This window comes from Scyliorhinus torazame, chromosome 4, assembly GCF_047496885.1.
Source record: "Scyliorhinus torazame isolate Kashiwa2021f chromosome 4, sScyTor2.1, whole genome shotgun sequence".
NCBI lineage: Eukaryota > Metazoa > Chordata > Chondrichthyes > Carcharhiniformes > Scyliorhinidae > Scyliorhinus > Scyliorhinus torazame.
In genome coordinates this window covers 55,879,180-55,906,105 of record NC_092710.1, presented here as the reverse complement: position 1 = coordinate 55,906,105, position 26,926 = coordinate 55,879,180, and the positions used below count along the sequence as shown (strand labels likewise).

General features: G+C 43.8%; 11 non-coding genes across 11 annotated transcripts; all 11 read right to left on the bottom strand.

Moving 5' to 3' along the window:
• Positions 1 to 1,746: 1,746 nt before the first annotated feature.
• On the bottom strand, positions 1,747 to 1,828 carry trnas-aga (transfer RNA serine (anticodon AGA)). The gene has a single exon. It is a non-coding gene; the product is annotated as a tRNA-Ser (tRNA).
• A 1,910-nt stretch (positions 1,829 to 3,738) lies between these two features.
• Positions 3,739 to 3,820, bottom strand: trnas-aga (transfer RNA serine (anticodon AGA)). Its single transcript has one exon. It is a non-coding gene; the product is annotated as a tRNA-Ser (tRNA).
• Positions 3,821 to 5,726: 1,906 nt separating this feature from the next.
• Positions 5,727 to 5,808, bottom strand: trnas-aga (transfer RNA serine (anticodon AGA)). Its single transcript has one exon. It is a non-coding gene; the product is annotated as a tRNA-Ser (tRNA).
• A 1,885-nt stretch (positions 5,809 to 7,693) lies between these two features.
• Positions 7,694 to 7,775, bottom strand: trnas-aga (transfer RNA serine (anticodon AGA)). Its single transcript has one exon. It is a non-coding gene; the product is annotated as a tRNA-Ser (tRNA).
• A 1,905-nt stretch (positions 7,776 to 9,680) lies between these two features.
• trnas-aga (transfer RNA serine (anticodon AGA)) lies at positions 9,681 to 9,762 on the bottom strand. Its single transcript has one exon. It is a non-coding gene; the product is annotated as a tRNA-Ser (tRNA).
• A 1,906-nt stretch (positions 9,763 to 11,668) lies between these two features.
• trnas-aga (transfer RNA serine (anticodon AGA)) lies at positions 11,669 to 11,750 on the bottom strand. The gene has a single exon. It is a non-coding gene; the product is annotated as a tRNA-Ser (tRNA).
• Positions 11,751 to 13,635: 1,885 nt separating this feature from the next.
• trnas-aga (transfer RNA serine (anticodon AGA)) lies at positions 13,636 to 13,717 on the bottom strand. The gene has a single exon. It is a non-coding gene; the product is annotated as a tRNA-Ser (tRNA).
• Positions 13,718 to 15,620: 1,903 nt separating this feature from the next.
• Positions 15,621 to 15,702, bottom strand: trnas-aga (transfer RNA serine (anticodon AGA)). Its single transcript has one exon. It is a non-coding gene; the product is annotated as a tRNA-Ser (tRNA).
• A 1,897-nt stretch (positions 15,703 to 17,599) lies between these two features.
• trnas-aga (transfer RNA serine (anticodon AGA)) lies at positions 17,600 to 17,682 on the bottom strand. Its single transcript has one exon. It is a non-coding gene; the product is annotated as a tRNA-Ser (tRNA).
• Positions 17,683 to 19,587: 1,905 nt separating this feature from the next.
• Positions 19,588 to 19,669, bottom strand: trnas-aga (transfer RNA serine (anticodon AGA)). The gene has a single exon. It is a non-coding gene; the product is annotated as a tRNA-Ser (tRNA).
• Positions 19,670 to 25,227: 5,558 nt separating this feature from the next.
• Positions 25,228 to 25,309, bottom strand: trnas-gga (transfer RNA serine (anticodon GGA)). The gene has a single exon. It is a non-coding gene; the product is annotated as a tRNA-Ser (tRNA).
• Positions 25,310 to 26,926: the final 1,617 nt, after the last annotated feature.

The following is a 26,926-nucleotide window of genomic DNA, read 5'->3' as shown; positions in this document are numbered from 1 at the left end:
GCTTTGTTAAGGTTGCTATAGGAAAGTTTTGATAGCACCACTTTGTTGAATTAGGAAATGCCATTTGATTTGATTGAAATTCGCAATTTGCTGTTGGACTCTGTGCATTTTCTTTCTGTATTTGATGACAGGGCGATAATGCACCGACAGAAATCACAATACAAACTGGAGTTAGTGCTGGATTCTGAAAATGCAGGAATTATCCTCAGGGTCCAGAAACATATGGGTTAAAGCAAATCCATTAAATTTCAACACACAAAAACAGAAACTTCAGGGAAAACTCAGCCGGTCTGGCATCATCAGTGGAGAGAGAAACGGAGTTAACGTTTCCACTCCGCATCAACTAAAGAGAGGATTTTACATTTATTGTCAAATATCAGTTCGATACTCCCCTCGCTTCAGATCCAAAATGCCCAAATGTCACAAAAATATTCTGAACATTCTTCTAAATCCACGAACCAGTTCACATTCAGATGCAGAAATACTCCCTCCCACCTCCCTCGCTGCTGCCTGCCGATGGAAATGACCCGTCAGCAATTCAATGGCTTGCTCACCATACTCAAAGCCAATCCCTTTCGGACCTCCATTGCTGAACCGCCCTCTCTTCCGATAGAAGATCAAACTTCACCGGCAACTCCTTCCTCCTCACTACATGTCCCTCTTCCGTGTGCATCAGATATATTCCATCGCCCGCCGACATCTCCCCGATCAACGCTGCCCTTCCTAACGCGCCTCGCTAACTACCTTTGTCTTGAATGAAATGACCTCCCCTCACTCCCGCCTTCCATACCTTCCAAACCACGGACGGCGAGACGTTCCCATTTTGGTTCATTTCCACATACTCCTCAATCACTTTCTCCTCTTAATGCAACAAATCGGGTCTGCCATCAAACCCACAATGGCAAGTCATTGTTAACAATAAAGAAGAAGCCTGAGTTCAATGGAAGGTAGGTGGAGTTTGAAACTATGGTTATTTGAATTGCACCCACGGACGTCTTTAGAGTCACAAAGCAACGTTCGCGACTTGAGAGTCCTCATTTGATCGCCCTAAGGTTAAATTGGCAATGCTCGGTAACAGAACCCGGATCCAGTGCTTGGGAGACAGCCAATATTCCTGACTGACGGGTGAGTGAGGATTATTTCTCTCCATGCTGGTCTTGACTTGTTCCCTCTTAATTTCTAGTATTTATTCAACCATCTACAATATATTTGCGATATACACTATCCAAAAAGCATTCACATTGTCTTAGCTTGGAGATAGCCATGATTTGGAGTTGCCGGTGTTGGACTGTGGTGAGCACAGTACGATGTCTTACAACACCAGGTTAACGTCCAACAGGTTTGTTTCGAAACGCTAGCTTTTCTACATTCACGATAGCCAATCCCTGGACAAAATTGAAAATTGGAATTGTTGCTCGCATGATTCAGGCATTTTACTTCTCCCCTCCCTGGTCAATGACGCTTGCCCATGTCCTAAGTCTTCATCAGCAAGCTGAATGTACATCTCCGTTCACTAATTAATAGCATATGTTCCATTGTCAAATTCTTATCCAGAAAGCGCTGTGTACTTTTCCAATCACTGAATAATAACACATGTTGAAATGTGTCCCGACTTTTCAAATAGAGCGCACTCTTTTGGGAAAAACAACTCGTCTTTTTGCAAAGTGTGGGATACCATTTCGCATCAGACACCATTCGTTCCAAAGAACGTGGTGAAACTTGGACCTGAATGAGAAAAAGAACATACGTAGTTGGCAGGGTTCGAACCTGGGCGGTGAAACGCCAATTGATTTCTAGTCCATCGCCTTAACCACTCGGCCACGACTACACGAGCCCCAAAGCTGTTTCGGTGATTTGACGCGGAAGGTATTTTTTAATTCGGTAGTAGCAGGCAGGCACACATTCTACAATTCTGAATATTATTGAGTTCATAATAAATATTCTTTCATTCAGAACCTGACGAAATCCAAACCCGAGATGAGTCAACAGCTTTGTTAAGGTTGCTATAGGAAAGTTTTGATAGCACCGCTTTGTTGAATTAGGAAATGCCATTTGATTTGATTTAAATTCGCAATTTGCTGTTGGGCTCTGTGCATTTTCTTTCTGTATTTGTTGACAGGGCGATAATGCACCGACAGAAATCAAAATACAAACTGGAGTTAGTGCTGGATTCTGAAAATGCAGGAATTATCCTCAGGGTCCAGAAACATGTGGGTTAAAGTAAATCCATTAAATTTCAACACACAAAAACAGACACTTCAGGGAAAACTCAGCCGGTCTGGCATCATCAGTGGAGAGAGAAACTGAGTTAACGTTTCCACTCCGCATCAGCTAAAGGGAGGATTTTACATTTATTATCAGATATAAGTTCGATACTCCCCTCGCTTCAGATCCAAAGTGCCCAAATGTCACAAAAATATTCTGCACATTCTTCTAAATCCACGATCCAGTTCACATTCAGATGCAGAAATACTCCCTCCCACCTCCCTCGATGCTGCCTGCCGATGGAAATGACCCGCCAGCAATCCAATGGCTTTCTCACCATATTCATAGCCAATCCCTTGCGGGCCTCCATTGCTGAACCGCCCTCTCTTCCGTTAGAAGATCAAACTTCACCGGCATCTCCTTCCTCCTCACTACATGTCCCTCTTCCGTGTGCATCAGATATATTCCATCGCCCGCCAACATCTCCCCGATCAACGCTGCCCTCCCTCCCGCGCCTCGCTACCTACCTTTGTCTTGAATGAAATGACCTCCCCCCCTCACTACCGCCTTCCATACCTTCCAAACCACGGACGGCGAGACGTTCCCATTTTGGTTCATTTCCACATACTCCTCAATCACTGTCCCCATCTTAATGCAAAAAATCGGGTCTGCCATCAAACCCACAATGGCAAGTCATTGTTAACAATAAAGAAGAAGCCTGAGTTCAATGGAAGGTAGGTGGAGTTTGAAACAATGGTTATTTGAATTGCACCCACGGACGTCTTTAGAGTCACAAAGCAATGTTCGCGACTTGAGAGTTCTCATTTGATCGCCCTAAGGTTAAATTGGCAATGCTCGGTAACAGAACCCGGATCCAGTGCTTGGGAGACAGCCAATATTCCTGACTGACGGGTGAGTGAGGATTATTTCTCTCCATGCTGGTCTTGACTTGTTCCCTCTTAATTTCTAGTATTTATTCAACCACCTACAATATATTTGCGATATACACTATCCAAAAAGCATTCACATTGTCTTAGTTTGGAGATAGCCATGATTTAGAGTTGCCGGTGTTGGACTGTGGTGAGCACAGTAAGATGTCTTACAACACCAGGTTAACGTCCAACAGGTTTGTTTCGAAACACTTGCCTTTCTACATTCACCATAGCCAATCCCTGGACAAAATTGAAAATTGGAATTGTTGTTCGCATGATTCAGGCATTTTACTTCTCCCCTCCCTGGTCAACAACGCTTGCCCATGGCCTAAGTCTTCATCAGCAAGCTGAATGTACATCTCCGTTCGCTCATTAATAGCATATGTTCCATTGTAAAATTCTTATCCAGATAGCGCTGTTTACTTTTCCAATGACTAAATAATAACACACGTTGAACTGTGTCCCGACTTTTCAAATAGAGCGCACTCTGTTGGGGAAAACAACTCTTCTTTTTGCAAAGTGCGGGATACCATTTCGTATCAGACACCATTCGTTCCAAAGAACGTGGTGAAACTGGAACCTGAATGAGAAAAAGAACATACGTAGTCGGCAGGGTTCGAACCTGCGCGGGGAGACCCCAATGGATTTCTAGTCCATCGCCTTAACCACTCGGCCACGACTACATGAGCGCAAAAGCTGCTTCGGTGATTTGACGCGGAAGGTATTTTTTTATTCGGTAGGAGCAGGCAGACACACATAATACAATTCTGAACATTATTGTGTTCATAATAAGTATTCTTTCATTCAGAACCTGACGAAATCCAAACCCGAGATGAGCCAATAGCTTTTTTAAGGTTGCTATAGGAAAGTTTTGATAGCACCGCTTTGTTGAATTAGGAAATGCCATTTGATTTGATTTAAATTCGCAATTTGCTGTTGGACTCTGTGCATGTTCTTTCTGTATTTGCTGACAGGGCGATAATGCACCGACAGAAATCACAATACAAACTGGAGTTAGTGCTGGATTCTGAAAATGCAGGAATTATCCTCAGGGTCCTGAAACATATGGGTTAAAGCAAATCCATTAAATTTCAACACACAAAAACAGAAACTTCAGGGAAAACTCAGCCGGTCTGGCATCATCAGTGGAGAGAGAAACGGAGTTAACGTTTCCACTCCGCATCAACTAAAGAGAGGATTTTACATTTATTGTCAAATATCAGTTCGATACTCCCCTCGCTTCAGATCCAAAATGCCCAAATGTCACAAAAATATTCTGAACATTCTTCTAAATCCACGAACCAGTTCACATTCAGATGCAGAAATACTCCCTCCCACCTCCCTCGCTGCTGCCTGCCGATGGAAATGACCCGTCAGCAATTCAATGGCTTGCTCACCATACTCATAGCCAATCCCTTTCGGGCCTCCATTGCTCAACCGCCCTCTCTTCCGATAGAAGATCAAACTTCACCGGCAACTTCTTCCTCCTCACTACATGTCCCTCTTCCGTGTGCATCAGATATATTCCATCGCCCGCCAAAATCTCCCCGATCAACGCTGCCCTTCCTAACGCGCCTCGCTAACTACCTTTGTCTTGAATGAAATGACCTCCCCTCACTCCCGCCTTCCATACCTTCCAAACCACGGACGGCGAGACGTTCCCATTTTGGTTCATTTCCACATACTCCTCAATCACCTTCTCCTCTTAATGCAACAAATTGGGTCTGCCATCAAACCCACAATGGCAAGTCATTGTTAACAATAAAGAAGAAGCCTGAGTTCAATGGACGGTAGGTGGAGTTTGAAACTATGGTTATTTGAATTGCACCCACGGACGTCTTTAGAGTCACAAAGCAACGTTCGCGACTTGAGAGTCCTCATTTGATCGCCCTAAGGTTAAATTGGCAATGCTCGGTAACAGAACCCGGATCCAGTGCTTGGGAGACAGCCAATATTCCTGACTGACGGGTGAGTGAGGATTATTTCTCTCCATGCTGGTCTTGACTTGTTCCCTCTTAATTTCTAGTATTTATTCAACCATCTACAATATATTTGCGATATACACTATCCAAAAAGCATTCACATTGTCTTAGTTTGGAGATAGCCATGATTTGGAGTTGCCGGTGTTGGACTGTGGTGAGCACAGTACGATGTCTTACAACACCAAGTTAACGTCCAACAGGTTTGTTCCGAAACGCTAGCTTTTCTACATTCACGATAGCCAATCCCTGGACAAAATTGAAAATTGGAATTGTTGCTCGCATGATTCAGGCATTTTACTTCTCCCCTCCCTGGTCAATGACGCTTGCCCATGTCCTAAGTCTTCATCAGCAAGCTGAATGTACATCTCCGTTCACTAATTAATAGCATATGTTCCATTGTCAAATTCTTATCCAGAAAGCGCTGTGTACTTTTCCAATCACTGAATAATAACACATGTTGAAATGTGTCCCGACTTTTCAAATAGAGCGCACTCTTTTCGGAACAACAACTCGTCTTTTTGCAAAGTGTGGGATACCATTTCGCATCAGACACAATTCGTTCCAAAGAACGTGGTGAAACTTGGACCTGAATGAGAAAAAGAACATACGTAGTTGGCAGGGTTCGAACCTGAGCGGTGAAACCCCAATGGATTTCTAGTCCATCGCCTTAACCACTCGGCCACGACTACACGAGCGCCAAAGCTGTTCCGGTGATTTGACGCGGAAGGTATTTTTCAATTCGGTAGTAGCAGGCAGGCACACATTCTACAATTCTGAATATTATTGAGTTCATAATAAATATTCTTTCATTCAGAACCTGACGAAATCCAAACCCGAGATGAGTCAACAGCTTTGTTAAGGTTGCTATAGGAAAGTTTTGATAGCACCGCTTTGTTGAATTAGGAAATGCCATTTGATTTGATTTAAATTCGCAATTTGCTGTTGGGCTCTGTGCATTTTCTTTCTGTATTTGTTGACAGGGCGATAATGCACCGACAGAAATCAAAATACAAACTGGAGTTAGTGCTGGATTCTGAAAATGCAGGAATTATCCTCAGGGTCCAGAAACATATGGGTTAAAGCAAATCCATTAAATTTCAACACACAAAAACAGAAACTTCAGGGAAAACTCAGCCGGTCTGGCATCATCAGTGGAGAGAGAAACGGAGTTAACGTTTCCACTCCGCATCAACTAAAGGGAGGATTTTACATTTATTATCAGATATAAGTTCGATACTCCCCTCGCTTCAGATCCAAAGTGCCCAAATGTCACAAAAGTATTCTGCACATTCTTCTAAATCCCCGAACCAGTTCACATTCAGATGCAGAAATACTCCCTCCCACTTCCCTCGCTGCTGCCTGCCGATGGAAATGACCCGTCAGCAATCCAATGGCTTGCTCACCATACTCATAGCCAATTCCTTGCGGGCCTCCATTGCTGAACCGCCCTCCCTTTCGATAGAAGATCAAACTTCACCTGCAACTCCTTCCTCCTCACTACATGTCCCGCTTCCGTGTGCATCAGATATATTCCATCGCCCGCCACCATTTCCCCGATCCACGCTGCCCTTCCTAACGCGCCTCGCTAACCACCTTTGTCTTGAATGATATGACCTCCCCCACCCTCACTACCGCCTTCCATACTTTCCAAACCACGGACGGCGAGACGTTCCCATTTTGGTTCATTTCCACATACTCCTCAATCACTTTCCCCATCTTAATGCAAAAAATCGGGTCTGCCATCAAACCCACAATGGCAAGTCATTGTGAACAATAAAGAAGAAGCCTGAGTTCAATGGAAGGTAGGTGGAGTTTGAAACTATGGTTATTTGAATTGCAGCCACGGACGTCTTTCGAGTCACAAAGCAACGTTCGCGACTTGAGAGTCCTCATTTGATCGCCCTAAGGTTAAATTGGCAATGCTCGGTAACAGAACCCGGATCCAGTGCTTGGGAGACAGCCAATATTCCTGACTGACGGGTGAGTGAGGATTATTTCTCTCCATGCTGGTCTTGACTTGTTCCCTCTTAATTTCTAGTATTTATTCAACCATCTACAATATATTTGCGATATACACTATCCAAAAAGCATTCACATTGTCTTAGTTTGGAGATAGCCATGATTTGGAGATGCCGGTGTTGGACTGTGGTGAGCACAGTAAGATGTCTTACAACACCAGGTTAACGTCCAACAGGTATGTTTCGAAACACTAGCTTTTCTGCATTCACCATAGCCAAAAGTGAAAATTGGAATTGTTGCTCGCATGATCCAGGCATTTTACTTCTCCCCTCCCTGGTCAATAACGCTTGCCCATGGCCTAAGTCTTCATCAGCAAGCTGAATGTACATCTCCGTTCACTCATTAATAGCATATGTTCCATTGTAAAATTCTTATCCAGAAAGCGCTGTGTACTTTTCCAATCACTGAATAATAACACATATTGAACTGTGTCCCGACTTTTCAAATAGAAAAACAACTCATCTTTTTGCAAAGTGTGGGATACCATTTCGCATCAGACACCATTCGTTCCAAAGAACGTGGTGAAACTTGAACCTGAATGAGAAAAAGAACATACGTAGCCGGCAGGGTTCGAACCTACGCGGGGAAACCTCAATGGATATCTAGTCAATCGCCTTTACCACTCGGCCACGACTACATGAGCGGAAAAGCTGCTACGGTGTTTTGACGCGGAAGGTATTTTTTTATTCGGTAGGAGCATGCAGACACACATAATACAATTCTGAACATTATTGTGTTATAATAAGTATTCTTTCATTCAGAACCTGACGAAATCCAAACGCGAAATGAGCCAATAGCTTTGTTAAGGTTGCTATAGGAAAGTTTTGATAGCACCACTTTGTTGAATTAGGAAATGCCATTTGATTTGATTGAAATTCGCAATTTGCAGTTGGACTCTGTGCATTTTCTTTCTGTATTTGATGACAGGGCGATAATGCACCGGCAGAAATCACAATACAACTGGAGTTACTGCTGGATTCTGAAAATGCAGGAATTATCCTCAGGGCCCAGAAACATATGAGTTAAAGCAAACCCATTAAATTTCAACACACAAAAACAGAAACTTCAGGGAAAACTCAGCCGGTCTGGCATCATCAGTGGAGAGAGAAACGGAGTTAACGTTTCCACTCCGCATCAACTAAAGAGAGGATTTTACATTCATTATCAAATATCAGTTCGATACTCCCCTCGCTTCAGATCCAAAATGCCCAAATGTCACAAAAATATTCTGAACATTCTTCTAAATCCACGAACCAGTTCACATTCAGATGCAGAAATACTCCCTCCCACCTCCCTCGCTGCTGCCTGCCGATGGAAATGACCCGCCAGCAATCCAATGGCTTTCTCACCATATTCACAGCCAATCCCTTGCGGGCCTGCATTGCTGAACCGCCCTCCCTTTCGATAGAAGATCAAACTTCACCGGCAACTCCTTCCTCCTCACTACATGTCCCTCTTCCGTGTGCATCAGATATATTCCATCGCCCGCCAACATCTCCCCGATCAACGCTGCCCTCCCTCCCGCGCCTCGCTACCTACCTTTGCCTTGAATGAAATTACCTCCCCTCACTCCCGCCTTCCATACCTTGCAAACCACGGACGGCGAGACGTTCCCATTTTGGTTCATTTCCACATACTCCTCAATCACTTTCCCCATCTTAATGCAAAAAATCGGGTCTGCCATCAAACCCACAATGGCAAGTCATTGTTAACAATAAAGAAGAAGCCTGAGTTCAATGGAAGGTAGGTGGAGTTTGAAACAATGGTTATTTGAATTGCACCCACGGACGTCTTTAGAGTCACAAAGCAACGTTCGCGACTTGAGAGTTCTCATTTGATCGCCCTAAGGTTAAATTGGCAATGCTCGGTAACAGAACCCGGATCCAGTGCTTGGGAGACAGCCAATATTCCTGACTGACGGGTGAGTGAGGATTATTTCTCTCCATGCTGGTCTTGACTTGTTCCCTCTTAATTTCTAGTATTTATTCAACCACCTACAATATATTTGCGATATACACTATCCAAAAAGCATTCACATTGTCTTAGTTTGGAGATAGCCATGATTTAGAGTTGCCGGTGTTGGACTGTGGTGAGCACAGTAAGATGTCTTACAACACCAGGTTAACGTCCAACAGGTTTGTTTCGAAACACTTGCCTTTCTACATTCACCATAGCCAATCCCTGGACAAAATTGAAAATTGGAATTGTTGTTCGCATGATTCAGGCATTTTACTTCTCCCCTCCCTGGTCAACAACGCTTGCCCATGGCCTAAGTCTTCATCAGCAAGCTGAATGTACATCTCCGTTCGCTCATTAATAGCATATGTTCCATTGTAAAATTCTTATCCAGATAGCGCTGTGTACTTTTCCAATGACTAAATAATAACACACGTTGAACTGTGTCCCGACTTTTCAAATAGAGCGCACTCTGTTGGGGAAAACAACTCTTCTTTTTGCAAAGTGCGGGATACCATTTCGTATCAGACACCATTCGTTCCAAAGAACGTGGTGAAACTGGAACCTGAATGAGAAAAAGAACATACGTAGTCGGCAGGGTTCGAACCTGCGCGGGGAGACCCCAATGGATTTCTAGTCCATCGCCTTAACCACTCGGCCACGACTACATGAGCGCAAAAGCTGCTTCGGTGATTTGACGCGGAAGGTATTTTTTTATTCGGTAGGAGCAGGCAGACACACATAATACAATTCTGAACATTATTGTGTTCATAATAAGTATTCTTTCATTCAGAACCTGACGAAATCCAAACCCGAGATGAGCCAATAGCTTTTTTAAGGTTGCTATAGGAAAGTTTTGATAGCACCGCTTTGTTGAATTAGGAAATGCCATTTGATTTGATTTAAATTCGCAATTTGCTGTTGGACTCTGTGCATGTTCTTTCTGTATTTGCTGACAGGGCGATAATGCACCGACAGAAATCACAATACAAACTGGAGTTAGTGCTGGATTCTGAAAATGCAGGAATTATCCTCAGGGTCCTGAAACATATGGGTTAAAGCAAATCCATTAAATTTCAACACACAAAAACAGAAACTTCAGGGAAAACTCAGCCGGTCTGGCATCATCAGTGGAGAGAGAAACGGAGTTAACGTTTCCACTCCGCATCAACTAAAGAGAGGATTTTACATTTATTGTCAAATATCAGTTCGATACTCCCCTCGCTTCAGATCCAAAATGCCCAAATGTCACAAAAATATTCTGAACATTCTTCTAAATCCACGAACCAGTTCACATTCAGATGCAGAAATACTCCCTCCCACCTCCCTCGCTGCTGCCTGCCGATGGAAATGACCCGTCAGCAATTCAATGGCTTGCTCACCATACTCATAGCCAATCCCTTTCGGGCCTCCATTGCTCAACCGCCCTCTCTTCCGATAGAAGATCAAACTTCACCGGCAACTTCTTCCTCCTCACTACATGTCCCTCTTCCGTGTGCATCAGATATATTCCATCGCCCGCCAAAATCTCCCCGATCAACGCTGCCCTTCCTAACGCGCCTCGCTAACTACCTTTGTCTTGAATGAAATGACCTCCCCTCACTCCCGCCTTCCATACCTTCCAAACCACGGACGGCGAGACGTTCCCATTTTGGTTCATTTCCACATACTCCTCAATCACCTTCTCCTCTTAATGCAACAAATTGGGTCTGCCATCAAACCCACAATGGCAAGTCATTGTTAACAATAAAGAAGAAGCCTGAGTTCAATGGACGGTAGGTGGAGTTTGAAACTATGGTTATTTGAATTGCACCCACGGACGTCTTTAGAGTCACAAAGCAACGTTCGCGACTTGAGAGTCCTCATTTGATCGCCCTAAGGTTAAATTGGCAATGCTCGGTAACAGAACCCGGATCCAGTGCTTGGGAGACAGCCAATATTCCTGACTGACGGGTGAGTGAGGATTATTTCTCTCCATGCTGGTCTTGACTTGTTCCCTCTTAATTTCTAGTATTTATTCAACCATCTACAATATATTTGCGATATACACTATCCAAAAAGCATTCACATTGTCTTAGTTTGGAGATAGCCATGATTTGGAGTTGCCGGTGTTGGACTGTGGTGAGCACAGTACGATGTCTTACAACACCAAGTTAACGTCCAACAGGTTTGTTCCGAAACGCTAGCTTTTCTACATTCACGATAGCCAATCCCTGGACAAAATTGAAAATTGGAATTGTTGCTCGCATGATTCAGGCATTTTACTTCTCCCCTCCCTGGTCAATGACGCTTGCCCATGTCCTAAGTCTTCATCAGCAAGCTGAATGTACATCTCCGTTCACTAATTAATAGCATATGTTCCATTGTCAAATTCTTATCCAGAAAGCGCTGTGTACTTTTCCAATCACTGAATAATAACACATGTTGAAATGTGTCCCGACTTTTCAAATAGAGCGCACTCTTTTCGGAACAACAACTCGTCTTTTTGCAAAGTGTGGGATACCATTTCGCATCAGACACAATTCGTTCCAAAGAACGTGGTGAAACTTGGACCTGAATGAGAAAAAGAACATACGTAGTTGGCAGGGTTCGAACCTGGGCGGTGAAACCCCAATGGATTTCTAGTCCATCGCCTTAACCACTCGGCCACGACTACACGAGCGCCAAAGCTGTTCCGGTGATTTGACGCGGAAGGTATTTTTCAATTCGGTAGTAGCAGGCAGGCACACATTCTACAATTCTGAATATTATTGAGTTCATAATAAATATTCTTTCATTCAGAACCTGACGAAATCCAAACCCGAGATGAGTCAACAGCTTTGTTAAGGTTGCTATAGGAAAGTTTTGATAGCACCGCTTTGTTGAATTCGGAAATGCCATTTGATTTGATTTAAATTCGCAATTTGCTGTTGGGCTCTGTGCATTTTCTTTCTGTATTTGTTGACAGGGCGATAATGCACCGACAGAAATCAAAATACAAACTGGAGTTAGTGCTGGATTCTGAAAATGCAGGAATTATCCTCAGGGTCCAGAAACATATGGGTTAAAGCAAATCCATTAAATTTCAACACACAAAAACAGAAACTTCAGGGAAAACTCAGCCGGTCTGGCATCATCAGTGGAGAGAGAAACGGAGTTAACGTTTCCACTCCGCATCAACTAAAGGGAGGATTTTACATTTATTATCAGATATAAGTTCGATACTCCCCTCGCTTCAGATCCAAAGTGCCCAAATGTCACAAAAGTATTCTGCACATTCTTCTAATTCCCCGAACCAGTTCACATTCAGATGCAGAAATACTCCCTCCCACTTCCCTCGCTGCTGCCTGCCGATGGAAATGACCCGTCAGCAATCCAATGGCTTGCTCACCATACTCATAGCCAATTCCTTGCGGGCCTCCATTGCTGAACCGCCCTCCCTTTCGATAGAAGATCAAACTTCACCTGCAACTCCTTCCTCCTCACTACATGTCCCGCTTCCGTGTGCATCAGATATATTCCATCGCCCGCCACCATTTCCCCGATCCACGCTGCCCTTCCTAACGCGCCTCGCTAACCACCTTTGTCTTGAATGATATGACCTCCCCCACCCTCACTACCGCCTTCCATACTTTCCAAACCACGGACGGCGAGACGTTCCCATTTTGGTTCATTTCCACATACTCCTCAATCACTTTCCCCATCTTAATGCAAAAAATCGGGTCTGCCATCAAACCCACAATGGCAAGTCATTGTGAACAATAAAGAAGAAGCCTGAGTTCAATGGAAGGTAGGTGGAGTTTGAAACTATGGTTATTTGAATTGCAGCCACGGACGTCTTTTGAGTCACAAAGCAACGTTCGCGACTTGAGAGTCCTCATTTGATCGCCCTAAGGTTAAATTGGCAATGCTCGGTAACAGAACCCGGATCCAGTGCTTGGGAGACAGCCAATATTCCTGACTGACGGGTGAGTGAGGATTATTTCTCTCCATGCTGGTCTTGACTTGTTCCCTCTTAATTTCTAGTATTTATTCAACCATCTACAATATATTTGCGATATACACTATCCAAAAAGCATTCACATTGTCTTAGTTTGGAGATAGCCATGATTTGGAGATGCCGGTGTTGGACTGTGGTGAGCACAGTAAGATGTCTTACAACACCAGGTTAACGTCCAACAGGTATGTTTCGAAACACTAGCTTTTCTGCATTCACCATAGCCAAAAGTGAAAATTGGAATTGTTGCTCGCATGATCCAGGCATTTTACTTCTCCCCTCCCTGGTCAATAACGCTTGCCCATGGCCTAAGTCTTCATCAGCAAGCTGAATGTACATCTCCGTTCACTCATTAATAGCATATGTTCCATTGTAAAATTCTTATCCAGAAAGCGCTGTGTACTTTTCCAATCACTGAATAATAACACATATTGAACTGTGTCCCGACTTTTCAAATAGAAAAACAACTCATCTTTTTGCAAAGTGTGGGATACCATTTCGCATCAGACACCATTCGTTCCAAAGAACGTGGTGAAACTTGAACCTGAATGAGAAAAAGAACATACGTAGCCGGCAGGGTTCGAACCTACGCGGGGAAACCTCAATGGATATCTAGTCAATCGCCTTTACCACTCGGCCACGACTACATGAGCGGAAAAGCTGCTACGGTGTTTTGACGCGGAAGGTATTTTTTTATTCGGTAGGAGCATGCAGACACACATAATACAATTCTGAACATTATTGTGTTATAATAAGTATTCTTTCATTCAGAACCTGACGAAATCCAAACGCGAAATGAGCCAATAGCTTTGTTAAGGTTGCTATAGGAAAGTTTTGATAGCACCACTTTGTTGAATTAGGAAATGCCATTTGATTTGATTGAAATTCGCAATTTGCAGTTGGACTCTGTGCATTTTCTTTCTGTATTTGATGACAGGGCGATAATGCACCGGCAGAAATCACAATACAACTGGAGTTACTGCTGGATTCTGAAAATGCAGGAATTATCCTCAGGGCCCAGAAACATATGAGTTAAAGCAAACCCATTAAATTTCAACACACAAAAACAGAAACTTCAGGGAAAACTCAGCCGGTCTGGCATCATCAGTGGAGAGAGAAACGGAGTTAACGTTTCCACTCCGCATCAACTAAAGAGAGGATTTTACATTCATTATCAAATATCAGTTCGATACTCCCCTCGCTTCAGATCCAAAATGCCCAAATGTCACAAAAATATTCTGAACATTCTTCTAAATCCACGAACCAGTTCACATTCAGATGCAGAAATACTCCCTCCCACCTCCCTCGCTGCTGCCTGCCGATGGAAATGACCCGCCAGCAATCCAATGGCTTTCTCACCATATTCACAGCCAATCCCTTGCGGGCCTGCATTGCTGAACCGCCCTCCCTTTCGATAGAAGATCAAACTTCACCGGCAACTCCTTCCTCCTCACTACATGTCCCTCTTCCGTGTGCATCAGATATATTCCATCGCCCGCCAACATCTCCCCGATCAACGCTGCCCTCCCTCCCGCGCCTCGCTACCTACCTTTGCCTTGAATGAAATTACCTCCCCTCACTCCCGCCTTCCATACCTTGCAAACCACGGACGGCGAGACGTTCCCATTTTGGTTCATTTCCACATACTCCTCAATCACTTTCCCCATCTTAATGCAAAAAAATCGGGTCTGCCATCAAACCCACAATGGCAAGTCATTGTGAACAATAAAGAAGAAGCCTGAGTTCAATGGAAGGTAGGTGGAGTTTGAAACTATGGTTATTTGAATTGCACCCACGGACGTCTTTAGAGTCACAAAGCAACGTTCGCGACTTGAGAGTCCTCATTTGATCGCCCTCAGGTTAAATTGGCAATGCTCGGTAACAGAACCTGGATCCAGTGCTTGGGAGACAGCCAATATTCCTGACTGACGGGTGAGTGAGGATTATTTCTCTCCATGCTGGTCATGAATTGTTCCCTCTTAATTTCTAGTATTTATTCAACAATCTACAATATATTTGCGATATACACTATCCAAAAAGCATTCACATTGTCTTAGTTTTGACATAGCCATGATTTGGAGATGCCGGTGTTGGACTGTGAGCACAGTAAGATGTCTTACAACACCAGGTTAATGTCCAACAGGTTTGTTTCGAAACACTGGCTTTTCTGCATTCACCATTGCCAATCCCTGGACAAAATTGAAAATTGGAATTGTTGCTCGCATGATTCAGGCATTTTACTTCTCCCCTCCCTGGTCAATAACGCTTGCCCATGGCCGAAGTCTTCATCAGCAAGCTGAATGTACATCTCCGTTCACTCATTAATAGCATATGTTCCATTGTAAAATTCTTATCCAGAAAGCGCTGTGTACTTTTCCAATCACTGAATAATAACACATGTTGAACTGTGTCCCGACTTTTCAAATAGAGCGCACTCTGTTGGGAAAAACAACTCGTCTTTTTGCAAAGTGTGGGATACCATTTCGCATCAGACACCATTCGTTCCAAAGAACGTGGTGAAACTTGAACCTGAATGAGAAAAAGGGCATACGTAATAGGCAGGGTTCGAACCTCCGCGGGGAGACCCCAATGGATTTCTACTCCATCGCCTTAACCACTCGGCCACGACTACATGAGCGCAAAAGCTGCTTCGGTGATTTGACGCGGAAGGTACTTTTTTATTCGGGAGGAGCAGGCAGACACACATAATACAATTTTGAACATTATTGTGTTCATAATAAGTATTCTTTCATACAGAACCTGACGAAATCCAAACCCGAGATGAGCCAATAGCTTTGTTAAGATTGCTATAAGTTTGTTTTGATAGCACCGCTTTGTTGAATTAGGAAATTCCATTTGATTTGATTTAAATTCGCAATTTGCTGTTGGACTCTGTGCATTTTCTTTCTGGATTTGTTGACAGGGCGATAATGCACCGACAGAAATCACAATACAAACTGGAGTTAGTGCTGGATTCTGAAAATGCAGGAATTATCCTCAGGGTCCAGAAACATCTGGGTTAAAGCAAATCCATTACATTTCAACTCACAAAAACAGAAACTTCAGGGGAAACTTAGCCGGTCTGGCATCATCAGTGGAGAGAGAAACGGAGTTAACGTTTCCACTCCGCATCAACTAAAGGGAGGATTTTACATTCATTATCAAATATAAGTTCGATACTCCCCGCGCTTCAGATCCAAAATGCCCAAATGTCACAAAAATATTATCAACATTCTTCTAAATCCACGAACCAGTTCACATTCAGATGCAGAAAAACTCCCTTCCAACTCCATCGCTGCTTCCTGCCGATGGAAATGACCCGCCAGCAATCCAATGGCTTGTTCACCATACTCATAGCCAATCCTTTGCGGGCCTCCATTGCTGAACCGCCCTCCCTTTCGATAGAAGATCAAACTTCACCTGCAACTCCTTCCGCCTCACTACATGTCCCGCTTCCGTGTGCATCAGATATATTCCATCGCCCGCCAACATTTCTCCGATCCACGCTGCCCTTCCTAACGCGCCTCGCTAACCACCTTTGTCTTGAATGATATGATCTCCCCCCTCACGACCGCCTTCCATAACTTCCAAACCACGGACGGCGAGACGTTCCCATTTTGGTTCATTTCCACATACTCCTCAATCACTTTCTCCTCTTAATGCAAAAAATCGGGTCTGCCATCAAACCCGCAATGGCAAGGCATTGTTAACAATAAAGAAGAAGCCTGAGTTCAATGGAAGGTAGGTGGAGTTTCAAACTATGGTTATTTGAATTGCTCCCGCGGACGTCTTTAGAGTCACAAAGCAACGTTCGCGACTTGAGAGTCCTCATTTGATCGCCACAAGGTTAAATTGGCAATGCTCGATAAGCGAACCGGGATCTAGTGCTTGGGAGACAGCCAACATTCCTGACTGACGGGTGAGTGAGGATTATTTCTCTCCATGCTTGTTCCCTCTTAGTTTCTAGTATTTATTCAACCATCTACAATCAATTTGCGATATACACTATCCAAAAAGCATTCACATTGTCTTAGTTTGGAGATAGCCATGATTTAGAGATGCCGGTGTTGGACTGTGGTGAGCACAGTACGATGTCTTACAACACCAGGTCAACGTCCAACAGGTTTGTTTTGAAACACTAGCTTTTCTGCATTCACCATCGCCAATCCCTGGACAAAATTGAAAATTGGAATTGTTGCTCGCATGATTCAGGAATTTTACTTCTCCCCTCCCTGGTCAACAACGCTTGCCCATGGCCTAAATCTTCATCAGCAAGCTGAATTTACATCTCCGTTCACTCATTAATAGCATATGTTCCATTGTCAAATTCTTATCAGGAAAGCGCTGTGTACTTTTCCAATCACTGAATAATAACACACGTTGAACTGTGTCCCGACTTTTCAAATACAGCGCACTCTGTTGGGAAAAACAACTCGTCTTTTGCAAAGTGTGGGATACCATTTCGCATCAGATACCATTCGTTGCAAAGAACGTGGTGAAACTTGAACCTGAATGAGAAAATGAATATACGTAGTCGGCAGGTTTCGAACTTGCGGGGTGGAAACCCCAATGGATTTCTAGCCCATCGCCATAACCACTCGGCCACGACTACACGAGCGCCAAGGCTGTTTCGGTGATTTTACGCGGAAGGTATTTTTTTATTCAGTAGTATCAGGCAGACATACATCATACAATTCTGAACATTATTGAGTTCATAATAAATATTCTTTCATTCAGAACCTGACGAAATCCAAACCCGAGATGAGCCAATAGCTTTGTTAAGGTTGCTATAGGAAAGCGTTCATAGCACCACTTTCTTGAATTAGGAAATGTCATTTGATTTGATTTAAATTCGCAATTTGCTGTTGGACTCTGTGCATTTTCTTTCTGTATTTGTTGACAGGGCGATAATGCACCGACAGAAATCACAATACAAACTGGAGTTAGTGCTGGATTCTGAAAATGCAGGCATTATCCTCAGGGTCCAGAAACATCTGGGTTAAAGCAAATCCATTAAATTTCAACACACAAAAACAGAAACTTCAGGGAAAACTCAACCAGTCTGGCATCATCAGTGGAGAGAGAAACGGAGTTAACGTTTCCACTCCGCATCAACTAAAGAGAGGATTTTCCATTTATTATCAAATATCAGTTCGATACTCCCCTCGCTTCACATCCAAAATGCCCAAATGTCACAAAAATATTCTGAACATTCTTCTAAATCCCCGAACCAGTTCACATTCAGATGCAGAAATACTCCCTCCCACCTCCCTCGCTGTTGCCTGCCGATGGAAATGACCCGCCAGCAATCCAATGGCTTTCTCACCATATTCACAGCCAATCCCTTGCGGGCCTCCATTGCTGAACCGCCCTCCCTTTCGATAGAAGATCAAACTTCACCGGCAACTCCTTCCTCCTCACTACATGTCCCGCTTCCTTGTGCATCAGATATGTTCCATCGCCCGCCAACATCTCCCCGATCAACGCTGCCTTCCTCCTGCGCCTCGCTAACCACCTTTGTCTTGAATGAAATGACCTCCCCTCACTCCCGCCTTCCATCCCTTCCAAACCACGGACGGCGAGACGTTCCCATTTTGGTTCATTTCCACATACTCCTCAATCACTTTCCCCATCTTAATGCAAAAAATCGGGTCTGCCATCAAACCCACATTGGCAAGTCATTGTTAACAATAAAGAAGAAGTCTGAGTTCAATGGAAGGTTGGTGGAGTTTGAAACTATGGTTATTTGAATTGCACCCACGGACGTCTTTAGAGTCACAAAGCAACGTTCGCGACTTGAGAGTCCTCATTTATCGCCATAAGGTTAAAATGGCAATGCTCGGTAACAGAACCCGGATCCAGTGCTTGGCAGACAGCCAACATTCCTGACTGACGGGTGAGTGAGGATTATTTCTCTCCATGCTGGTCTTGACTTGTTCCCTCTTAGTTTCTAGTATTTATTCAACCATCTACAATCAATTTGCGATATACACTATCCAAAAAGCATTCGCATTGTCTTAGTTTGGAGATAGCCATGATTTAGAGATGCCGGTGTTGGACTGTGGTGAGCACAGTACGATGTCTTACAACACCAGGTGAACGTCCAACAGGTATGTTTCGAAACACTAGCTTTTCTGCATTCACCATAGCCAATCCCTGGACAAAATCGAATATTGGAATTGTTGCTCGCATGATTCAGGCATTTTACTTCTCCCCTCCCTGGTCAATAACGCTTGTCCATGGCCTAAGTCTTCATCAGAAAGCTGAATGGACATCTCCGTTCACTAATTAATAGCATATGTTCCATTGTAAAATTCTTATCCAGATAGCGCTGTGTACGTTTCCAATCACTGAATAATAACACATGTTGAACTGTGTCCCGACTTTTCAAATAGAGCGCACTCTGTTGGGAAAAACAACTCGTCTTTTTGCAAAGTGTGGGATACCATTTCGCATCAGACACCATTCGTTCCAAAGAACATGGTGAAACTTGAACCTGAATGCGAAAAAGAACATACGTAGTCGGCAGGGTTCGAACCTGCGCGGGGAGACCCCAATGGATTTCTACTCCATCGCCTTAACCACTCGGCCACGACTACATGAGCAGGAAAGCTGGTTCGGTGATTTGCTGCGGAAGGTATTTTTTTATTCGGTAGGAGCAGGCAGACACACATAATACAATTCTGAACATTATTGTGTTCATAATAAATATTCTTTCATTCAGAACCTGACGAAATCCAAACCCGAGATGAGCCAATAGCTTTGTTAAAGATGCTATAGGAAAGTTTTGATAGCACCGCTTTGTTGAATTAGGAAATGCCATTTGATGTGATTTAAATTCGCAATTTGCTGTTGGACTCTGTGCATTTTCTTTCTGTATTTGTTGACAGGGCGATAATGCACCGACAGAAATCACAATACAAACTAGAGTTACTGCTGGATTCTGAAAATGCAGGAATTATCCTCAGGGTCCAGAAACATCTGGGTTAAATCAAATCCATTAAATATCAACTCACAAAAACAGAAACTTCAGGGAACACTCAGCCGGTCTGGCATCATCAGTGGAGAGAGAAACGGAGTTAACGTTTCCACACCACATCAACGAAAGGGAGGATTTTACATTTATTATCAAATATCAGTTCGATACTCCCTGCGCTTCAGACCCAAAATGCCCAAATGTCACAAAAATATTCTCAACATTCTTCTAAATCCCCGAACCAGTTCACATTCAGATGCAGAAATACTCCCTCCCACCTCCCTCGCTGTTGCCTGCCGATGGAAATGACCCGCCAGCAATCCAATGGCTTTCTCACCATATTCACAGCCAATCCCTTGCGGGCCTCCATTGCTGAACCGCCCTCTTCGAACTTGCGGGGTGGAAACCCCAATGGATTTCTAGCCCATCGCCATAACCACTCTATGGTTATTTGAATTGCACCCACGGACGTCTTTAGAGTCACAAAGCAACGTTCGCGACTTGAGAGTTCTCATTTGATCGCCCTAAGGTTAAATTGGCAATGCTCGGTAACAGAACCCGGATCCAGTGCTTGGGAGACAGCCAATATTCCTGACTGACGGGTGAGTGAGGATTATTTCTCTCCATGCTGGTCTTGACTTGTTCCCTCTTAATTTCTAGTATTTATTCAACCATCTACAATATATTTGCGATATACACTATCCAAAAAGCATTCGCATTGTCTTAGTTTGGAGATAGCCATGATTTGGAGATGCCAGTGTTGGACTGTGGTGAGCACAGTAAGATGTCTTACAACACCAGGTTAACGTCCAACAGGTATGTTTCGAAACACTAGCTTTTCTGCATTCACCATAGCCAATCCCTGGACAAAAGTGAAAATTGGAATTGTTGCTCGCATGATCCAGGCATTTTACTTCTCCCCTCCCTGGTCAATAACGCTTGCCCATGGCCTAAGTCTTCATCAGCAAGCTGAATTTACATCTCTGTTCACTAATTAATAGCATTTGTTCCATTGTAAAATTCTTATCCAGAAAGCGCTGTGTACTTTTCCAATCACTGAATAATAACACATGTTGAACTGTGTCCCGACTTTTCAAATAGAGCGCACTCTGTTGGGAAAAACAACTCGTCTTTTTGCAAAGTGTGGGATACCATTTCGCATCAGACACCATTCGTTCCAAAGAACGTGGTGAAACTTGAACCTGAATGAGAAAAAGAACATACGTAATCGGCAGGGTTCGAACCTCCGCGGGGAGATTTCTAGACCATCGCCTTAACCACTCGGCCACGACGACATGAGCAGAAAAGCTGGTTCGGTGATTTGCTGCGGAAGGTATTTTTTTATTCGGTAGGAGCAGGCAGACACACATAATACAATTCTGAACATTATTGTGTTCATAATAAGTATTCTTTCATTCAGAACCTGACGAAATCCAAACCCGAGATGAGCCAATAGCTTTGTTAAAGTTGCTATAGGAAAGTTTTGATAGCACCGCTTTGTTGAATTAGGAAATGCCATTTGATGTGATTTAAATTCGCAATTTGCTGTTGGACTCTGTGCATTTTCTTTCTGTATTTGTTGACAGGGCGATAATGCACCGACAGAAATCACAATACAAACTAGAGTTACTGCTGGATTCTGAAAATGCAGGAATTATCCTCAGGGTCCAGAAACATCTGGGTTAAATCAAATCCATTAAATATCAACTCACAAAAACAGAAACTTCAGGGAACACTCAGCCGGTCTGGCATCATCAGTGGAGAGAGAAACGGAGTTAACGTTTCCAATCCACATCAACGAAAGGGAGGATTTTACATTTATTATCAAATATCAGTTCGATACTCCCTGCGCTTCAGACCCAAAATGCCCAAATGTCACAAAAATATTCTCAACATTCTTCTAAATCCACGAACCAGTTCACATTCAGATGCAGAAATACTCCCTCCCACCTCCCTCGCTGCTGCCTGCCGATGGAAATGACCCGCCAGCAATCCAATGGCTTGTTCACCATACTCATAGCCAATCCCTTGCGGGCCTCCATTGCTGAACCGCCCTCCCTTTCGATAGAAGATCAAACTTCACCTGCAACTCCTTCCGTCTCACTACATGTCCCGCTTCCGTGTGCATCAGATATATTCCATCGCCCGCCAACATTTCCCCGATCCACGCTGCCCTTCCTAACGCGCCTCGCTAACCACCTTTGTCTTGAATGATATGACCTCCCCCCTCACTACCGCCTTCCATAACTTCCAAACCACGGACGGCGAGACGTTCCCATTTTGGTTCATTTCCACATACTCCTCAATCACTTTCTCCTCTTAATGCAAAAAATCGGGTCTGCCATCAAACCCACAATGGCAAGTCATTGTTAACAATAAAGAAGAAGCCTGAGTTCAATGGAAGGTAGGTGGAGTTTGAAACTATGGTTATTTGAATTGCTCCCGCGGACGTCTTTAGAGTCACAAAGCAACGTTCGCGACTTGAGAGTCCTCATTTGATCGCCACAAGGTTAAATTGGCAATGCTCGATAAGCGAACCCAGATCGAGTGCTTGGGAGACAGCCAACATTCCTGACTGACGGGTGAGTGAGGATTATTTCTCTCCATGCTTGTTCCCTCTTAGTTTCTAGTATTTATTCAACCATCTACAATCAATTTGCGATATACACTATCCAAAAAGCATTCACATTGTCTTAGTTTGGAGATAGCCATGATTTAGAGATGCCGGTGTTGGACTGTGGTGAGCACAGTACGATGTCTTACAACACCAGGTCAACGTCCAACAGGTTTGTTTTGAAACACTAGCTTTTCTGCATTCACCATCGCCAATCCCTGGACAAAATTGAAAATTGGAATTGTTGCTCGCATGATTCAGGAATTTTACTTCTCCCCTCCCTGGTCAACAACGCTTGCCCATGGCCTAAATCTTCATCAGCAAGCTGAATTTACATCTCCGTTCACTCATTAATAGCATATGTTCCATTGTCAAATTCTTATCAGTAAAGCACTGTGTACTTTTCCAATCACTGAATAATAACACATGTTGAACTGTGTCCCGACTTTTCAAATACAGCGCACTCTGTTGGGAAAAACAACTCGTCTTTTTGCAAAGTGTGGGATACCATTTCGCATCAGATACCATTCGTTGCAAAGAACGTGGTGAAACTTGAACCTGAATGAGAAAATGAATATACGTAGTCGGCAGGTTTCGAACTTGCGGGGTGGAAACCCCAATGGATTTCTAGCCCATCGCCATAACCACTCGGCCACGACGACACGAGCGCCAAGGCTGTTTCGGTGATTTTACGCGGAAGGTATTTTTTTATTCAGTAGTATCAGGCAGACACACATCATACAATTCTGAACATTATTGAGTTCATAATAAATATTCTTTCATTCAGAACCTGACGAAATCCAAACCCCAGATGAGCCAATAGCTTTGTTAAGGTTGCTATAGGAAAGCGTTCATAGCACCACTTTTTTGAATTAGGAAATGTCATTTGATTTGATTTAAATTCGCAATTTGCTGTTGGACTCTGTGCATTTTCTTTCTGTATTTGTTGACAGGGCGATAATGCACCGACAGAAATCACAATACAAACTGGAGTTAGTGCTGGATTCTGAAAATGCAGGCATTATCCTCAGGGTCCAGAAACATCTGGGTTAAAGCAAATCCATTAAATTTCAACACACAAAAACAGAAACTTCAGGGAAAACTCAACCAGTCTGGCATCATCAGTGGAGAGAGAAACGGAGTTAACGTTTCCACTCCGCATCAACTAAAGAGAGGATTTTCCATTTATTATCAATTATCAGTTCGATACTCCCCTCGCTTCAGATCCAAAATGCCCAAATGTCACAAAAATATTCTGAACATTCTTCTAAATCCCCGAACCAGTTCACATTCAGATGCAGAAATACTCCCTCCCACCTCCCTCGCTGTTGCCTGCCGATGGAAATGACCCGCCAGCAATCCAATGGCTTTCTCACCATATTCACAGCCAATCCCTTGCGGGCCTCCATTGCTGAACCGCCCTCCCTTTCGATAGAAGATCAAACTTCACCGGCAACTCCTTCCTCCTCACTACATGTCCCGCTTCCTTGTGCATCAGATATGTTCCAGCGCCCGCCAACATCTCCCCGATCAACGCTGCCTTCCTCCTGCGCCTCGCTAACCACCTTTGTCTTGAATGAAATGACCTCCCCTCACTCCCGCCTTCCATCCCTTCCAAACCACGGACGGCGAGACGTTCCCATTTTGGTTCATTTCCACATACTCCTCAATCACTTTCCCCATCTTAATGCACAAAATCGGGTCTGCCATCAAACCCACATTGGCAAGTCATTGTTAACAATAAAGAAGAAGTCTGAGTTCAATGGAAGGTAGTTGGAGTTTGAAACTATGGTTATTTGAATTGCACCCACGGACGTCTTTAGAGTCACAAAGCAACGTTCGCGACTTGAGAGCCCTCATTTATCGCCATAAGGTTAAAATGGCAATGCTCGGTAACAGAACCCGGATCCAGTGCTTGGCAGACAGCCAACATTCCTGACTGACGGGTGAGTGAGGATTATTTCTCTCCATGCTGGTCTTGACTTGTTCCCTCTTAGTTTCTAGTATTTATTCAACCATCTACAATCAATTTGCGATATACACTATCCAAAAAGCATTCACATTGTCTTAGTTTGGAGATTGCCATGATTTGGAGATGCCGGTGTTGGACTGTGGTGAGCACAGTACGATGTCTTACAACACCAGGTGAACGTCCAACAGGTATGTTTCGAAACACTAGCTTTTCTGCATTCACCATAGCCAATCCCTGGACAAAATCGAAAATTGGAATTGTTGCTCGCATGATTCGGGCATTTTACTTCTCCCCTCCCTGGTCAATAACGCTTGCCCATGGCCTAAGTCTTCATCAGAAAGCTGAATGTACATCTCCGTTCACTAATTAATAGCATATGTTCCATTGTAAAATTCTTATCCAGATAGCGCTGTGTACGTTTCCAATCACTGAATAATAACACATGTTGAACTGTGTCCCGACTTTTCAAATAGAGCGCACTCTGTTGGGAAAAACAACTCGTCTTTTTGCAAAGTGTGGGATACCATTTCGCATCAGACACCATTCGTTCCAAAGAACATGGTGAAACTTGAACCTGAATGCGAAAAAGAACATACGTAGTGGGCAGGTTTCGAACCTGATCGGGGACACCCCAATGGATTTCCAGTCCATCGCCTTAACCACTCGGCCACGACCACACGAGCTCAAAAGCTGCTTCGGTGTCATTTGACGCGGAAGGTTTTTTTTTATTCGGTTGGAGTCGGCAGAAACACATCATTCAATTCTGAACATTATTGAGTTCACAATAAATATTCTTTCATTCAGAACCTGACGAAATCCAAATCCGAGATGAGCCAATAGCTTTGTTAAGGTTGCTATAGGAAAGCGTTCATAGCACCACTTTCTTGAATTAGGAAATGTCATTTGATTTGATATAAATTCGCAATTTGCTGTTGAGCTCTGTGCATTTTCTTTCTGTATTTGTTGACAGGGCGATAATGCACCGACAGAAATCACAATACAAACTGGAGTTAGTGCTGGATTCTGAAAATGTAGGAATTATCCTCAGGGTCCAGAAACATCTGGGTTAAAGCAAATCCATTAAATTTCAACACACAAAAACAGAAACTTCAGGGAAAACTCAGCCGGTCTGGCATCATCAGTGGAGAGAGAAACGGAGTTAACATTTCCACTCCGCATCAACTAAAGAGAGGATTTTACATGTATTATCAAATATCAGTTCGATACTCCCCTCGCTTCAGATCCAAAATGCCCAAATGTCACAAAAATATTCTGAACATTCTTCTGAATCCACGAACCAGTTCACATTCAGATGCAGAAATACTCCCTCCCACCTCCCTCGCTGCTGCCTGCCGATGGAAATGACCCGTCAGCAATCCAATGGCTTGCTCACCATACTCAAAGCCAATCCCTTGCGGGCCTCCATTGCTGAACCGCCCTCCCTTTCGATAGAAGATCAAACTTCACCGGCAACTCCTTCCTCCTCACTACATGTCCCTCTTCCGTGTACATCAGATATATTCCATCGCCCGCCAACATCTCCCCGATCAACGCTGCCCTCCCTCCCGCGCCTCGCTACCTACCTTTGCCTTGAATGAAATTACCTCCCCTCACTCCCGCCTTCCATACCTTCCAAACCACGGACGGCGAGACGTTCCCATTTTGGTTCATTTCCACATACTCCTCAATCACTTTACCCATCTTAATGCAAAAAATCGGGTCTGCCATCAAACCCACAATGGCAAGTCATTGTTAACAATAAAGAAGAAGCCTGAGTTCAATGGAAGGTAGGTGGAGTTTGAAACTATGGTTATTTGAATTGCACCCGCGGACCTCTTTCGAGTCACAAAGCAACGTTCGCGACTTGAGAGTTCTCATTTGATCGCCCTAAGGTTAAATTGGCAATGCTCGGTAACAGAACCCGGATCCAGTGCTTGGGAGACAGACAATATTCCTGACTGACGGTTGAGTGAGGATTATTTCTCTCCATGCTGGTCTTGACTTGTTCCCTCTTAATTTCTAGTATTTATTCAACCATCTACAATCAATTTGCGATATACACTATCCAAAAAGCATTCACATTGTCTTAGTTTGGAGATTGCCATGATTTGGAGATGCCGGTGTTGGACTGTGGTGAGCACAGTACGATGTCTTACAACACCAGGTGAACGTCCAACAGGTATGTTTCGAAACACTAGCTTTTCTGCATTCACCATAGCCAATCCCTGGAAAAATTGAAAATTGGAATTGTTGCTCGCATGATTCAGGCATTTTACTCCTCCCGTCCCTGGTCA